Below are 5471 nucleotides of genomic sequence, written 5' to 3'. Positions count from 1 at the left end.
CCCGGAGCTCCCAGGCGCGCCCGGCTGGGGAAAGACACGTCTCGGTTCCCGCGTTCCTAGAGAAAAACAGCCCGCCCCGGAAGAACGTCACCACGCAGGGCGCGCTAGCCAATCACCGACCAACGACCCACCCACGCCCTGGGCCTTCTGATTGGGCGCTGAGGGACTGGCTGGCTCCGCCCACCTCTTCAGTGCGCTTGCGCCCGTGGTTTCGGCTCGCTGACAGTCTTGACCCCGGGACTGAAGCACCGTGGAGTGGTGGGAGAGTGGGGCATCTAGCAACTGCGTTGGAGAGGCCTGAGTGTAGTGTAGACTAAGAGACACCGGTAGGTAGTAGGGCTAGTAGAAAAATAACCATTGAACAAACACAAACATAATAAAATCAAGCCACTGCCACTTCCACTTCTTCGCTCATCTTTTGCTTTTATTGCTCTGGTTATCCTTCTAGTGTCCCTCCCTCCCTCCTTCCCTCCTCCCTCCCTCCCTCCCTCCCTCCCTCCCTCCCTCCCTCCCTCCCTCCCTCCCTCCCTCCCTCCCTCCCTTCCTTCCTTCCTTCCTTCCTTCCTTCCTTCCTTCCTTCCTTCCTTCCTTCCTTCCTTCCTTCCTTCCCTCCCTCTCTACCCCTACCTTCCTTCTCTTTCTTTTCTTTATTTTTAACATAGCTTGTAAAGGTCACAGTGACAATTTCCAGTTCTTTGTAGATGTATAAACAAAACCAAAAACTTTTTAATGTTGGCGAACCTTAAAACTTAGTACCACACAATGGAATACTATACAGCCATCAGGAGAGATGAAGTCATGAAATTTTCCTATACATGGATGTACCCGCATGGAATCTATTAGGCTGAGTGAAATAAGTCAGAGGGAGAGAGATAGGCACAGAATAAACTCACTCATCTATGGGTTTTAAGAAAAATTAAGGACATTATTGTAATAATGCCCAGAGACAATAGAGATGAGGGCTGGAACGTCCAGCTCACAACATGAAGCTCACCACAAAGAGTGGTGAGTGTCGTTAGAGAAATAACTACACTGAGAACTATCATAACAATGTGAATGAATTAGGGAAGTAGAAAGCCTGTCTAGAATACAGGTGAGGGTGGGGTGGTGAGGAGGGAGATTTGGGACATTGGTGATGGAAATGTTGCACTGGTGAAGGGGGGTGTTCTTTACATGACTGAAACCCAACTACAATCATGTTTGTACTCAAGGTGTTTAAATAAAGATATTAATATTTTAAAAACTTTAAAAAAAGTTCTCTGGGAACCCTGAGAAACACAGATTTTCAGGCTCTATTCAAATCAGCGAAATCAGGAATTGATTCAATTGATTCTTTGCCTATTCCTTCTGATGCAAGAGTGGTTGGAGAACCTCTGTTGTCCTCAATGCTTCTGTCTTGATCTTGTACATATGAACACATACTGCTAACACCTTTAGTGGGAAGAAACAGTTTTTCTCTTTTTTTTTTTTTTTTTTTTTTTTTTTGTGGTTTTTGGGTCACACCCGGCAGTGCTCAGGGGTTACTCCTGGCTCCATGCTCAGAAATTGCTCCTGGCAGGCACAGGGGACCATATGGGACGCTGGGATTCGAACCGATGACCTCTTGCATGAAAGGCAAACGCTTTACCTCCATGCTATCTCTCCAGCCCCAGTTTTTCTCTTTTGTGTCATCTCAATTTCTTAGTTTTCTCTTAATTGCCAATGATTTTCTCTCCAAGCCCCATTCCACTCCTTTTTTTTTCCTGCAGTCTCACTTGCGGCTTCCTTAGGAGTGTTCTCCCATCTGACTCTGTGAAGCTTCTAATTTTGATTGATCAGAATTTTTTTGGGCTTATTGATAGGTTGACATTACCTCCTTAACTATAATTATATTCTAAAAATAGTCATAGCAAAGTACAGGGAAAGAGAAATATGTTAATGAGTCTATATAATACTAATGCTCATGCTCATTCTTTTTCTTTTCTTTTGTTTTTGGGCCACACCCGGTGGTGCTCAGGGGTTATTCCTGGCAGGCACGGGGGACATTTTGGGACTCCGGGATTTGAACCAACCACCTTAGGTCCTGAATTGGCTGCTTTGCAAGGCAAACATGGCTGTGCTCTCTCTGGCCCTTCTTTTTCTTTTTTAATGTAGCCCACACCCTGTAGTCAGTACTCAGGTTGATGTCTGACTTTGTGCTCAGGGATGACTCCGGATGGGGCGCAGGGGAACTAAGTGGAGTACCAGCGAAAGAACTAGGATTGGCTGCATACAAGGCAAGTAACTTACCTGCTGTACTCTTTGGCTTTGATATCTTTTTCTGGGCCATGCATAGAGCTCAGGGTTTACTTTTGGCTCTGTAATTAGGGGTAACTCCTGAAGGGTTCAGGGAACCATACAGCATGCTGGGGATCGAACCAAGGATGGTCATGTGCAAGACAGACCCTAAGCATTGTACTACCACTCCAACTTCCTGATATTCTTAGTATGGAATTAAAAATAAAAGAAGGTTGTAGAGATAGTTCAAAGCACTGAATATGAATTCCTTGTATGAGGAATGTCCAGGTTTGATCCCCATTGTGCATGGTATTTTTGAGTACTGCCATGAGTAGAGCTAGGAGTAGTGCCTGAGCACTGCCAGTTGTGACACCTTCCTCCTCTGTCCTTCACCATAAAAAAGAGTAAAAAGAACTAAAATAAAACAAGAAACAAGGTATGATAATGTATAATCTCAGCTTCTCATGGAAGCCATAGAAGGTGTTCAGACTATTTTTTTTTTGTTATTGGCTACATATAAGTATTATTTACTTAGGTAGAAAATAAACAGAAAATTTTATTAAGAAATCTCGGGGCCGTAAAGATAGCATGGAGGTAAGGCGTTTGCCTTTCATGCAGAAGGACAGTGGTTTGAATCCCGGCATCCCATATGGTCCCCAAGCCTGCCAGGGGCAATTTCTGAGCATAGAGCTAGGAGTAACCCCTGAGCATCTTGGAAAAAAAAAAAGAAAAGAAAAAATCTCAACAAAAGAAAATAATTGAAATATAAAATGATTTTAAACTATTATTATTATATTTTTGGTTTTTTGGTCACACCTGGCAGCACTCAGGGGTTACTCCTGGCTCTATGCTCAGAAATTGCTCTGGCAAGCTCGGGGGGACCATATGGGATGCCGGGATTCGAACCACTGTCCTTCTGCATGTAAGGCAAATGCCCTATCTCCATGCTATCTCTCTGATTCCAAAACTATTATTTTTTGATAATATTATTTTATTATAAAAAATAACAGGGAGGGCATGTGGGTTTGATCCTAGGTGCACAGTGACATTAACTATTGTAACAATTTCCTAACAAAACATGCAAATTCCTTATTTATTTATTTTGGTTTTTGGGTCACACCCAGCAGCCCTCAGGGGTTACTCCTGGTTCTACGCTCAGAAATCGCTCCTGGCAGGCTCGGGGGACCATATGGGATGCCAGGATTTGAACCACTGTCCTGCATGCAAGGCAAATGCCCTATCTCCATACATCTCTCCGGCCCCAAATTACATCTTTCTTTAATTATATTTTATGCTAATCACAGCTATTGCTTTCTTCCTTTTTCTTTTTCTTTTTCTTTTTTTTTTTTTTTTTGGTTTTTGGGCCACACCCGGCAGTGCTCAGGGGTTGTTACTCCTGGCTGTCTGCTCAGAAATAGCTCCTGGCAGGCACGGGGGACCATATGGGACACCGGGATTCGAACCAACCACCTTTGGTCCTGGATCGGCTGCTTGCAAGGCAAACACCGCTGTGCTATCTCTCCGGGCCCAAGAAGTTCTTTCTCTTTTTTTTTTTTTGGTTTTTGGGCCACACCCGGTAACGCTCAGGGGTTACTCCTGGCTATGTGCTCAGAAGTCGCTCCTGGCTTGGGGGACCATATGGGAAACCGGGGTATCGAACCCTGGTCCATCCAAGGCTAGCGCAGGAAAGGCAGGCACCTTACCTCTAGCGCCACCGCCCGGCCCTCTTTTTCTTTTTCAACCCATCTAGCTACCATCTTTGCCCTTTTGAGAGAAACCAAGGATGGGGATGTGGATGTAGTTCAGTGGTAAAGTACAAATGCCACATATGTATGAAGTTCTGGGTTTGATCCGCAGCATCAACAAAGCAAAAAATGCATACCAGTAGGAAACTATCCAAACCATATGTTTGCTTAAAATACTATAAAGTACACTGTACCAGTGATAGCTGTCAAATTTAATACCATTATTATTGCTTTACAAATCTCACCAAATATGACAGAGACAATTTGTTTAAGAAAAGTTTTACTAATGTGTTATTGCAACAGGTTTCAAAGGCAGACAAGTACAGGCTAAGAAGTAACAGAAGTTTTTATACAATTAAAATATTACATAGACCTATGAGATTGATTGGTAACAAACCCATAAAGGAAATGAAATATAATAGATTATATCCAGTATTAGCACCTACAATATCTCTGAAAGTAAAACTTTTAACTTTAATTTTCTCCTAAAATATTTCTTAACTTTCTTCCAACCAAATACAGTGCTCTCAAACCACAAAGATGAATAAAGACATAAGAAGCCCCAAACTAAAAACATATAGCTAAAAGAACTTAAAACATTGACTTGGATTTAACAGTTTAGTTGAAAATACCTGCATTTGAACCAATCATACTATTTCTGTGTACTGAATACTGTATGTGAGGAAAATTTATAAACCATAAGATTTGTCAGAGGGACAGTTAAAAATTAGCAATATATAGTATTGTTCCTATCAAATTTTTAAGTTATATTTATAACAAAACTATAATTAAAATATTTATCACACTTGCTTATTACATATTCAGGGATACAGCAGGGACATTGATGAGCTTGATGGTTTAGCATCCACTTTATTGTGCTTACTTATTTTTGTAATGAACAAGCAACACATAGCACATCTTTCCAAACATTCAAGATAGTGCAATAACAAAATTGTCAAATAATAAAAACAACAAAACCAAAACCTCCCAAAAAAAAAAAAAAAAACAAAACAAAACAAAAAAAACCCAAAACCCCAAACCTCCCCAACCCAGCCCTCTCCTCAACCATTACTCATCAGCAAAACCCCCAAACAAGTGAAATTCCATTATAGATTGCATTAATTAGGAATAAATTCTACGATGAAACAAACGACATTACACATTCTTTTTCCAATAAGCTTCACTTGGAGAAACTGAACAGAAAATAATTGATATTTAAGATTTAAATCAAGACAAAACTAGTAGCTCTTTGAAATCTGGGATTAGCACAGACATGACCCACCTATCACCAAAATCAGGGAGGAGAGTATCTTAGTTTCAGGAACTAGAACAAAACACTGGTTAATATGTGATTTGAAGTCTAGAGCCACCTGGTAAGTTAGTCCAAGGAATGAAGTAAACCATTGGTACTGGTGGCATATACAAAATAAACTTTGTGTTGGGTTAACCAACTATACATTTTACTCATGA

The sequence above is a fragment of the Suncus etruscus genome, chromosome 4 (assembly GCF_024139225.1).
Source record: "Suncus etruscus isolate mSunEtr1 chromosome 4, mSunEtr1.pri.cur, whole genome shotgun sequence".
In the NCBI taxonomy this organism is placed as follows: Eukaryota; Metazoa; Chordata; class Mammalia; order Eulipotyphla; family Soricidae; genus Suncus; species Suncus etruscus.
The sequence above is the reverse complement of the archived record's forward strand: the minus strand, read 5'-3'. Positions refer to the sequence as shown.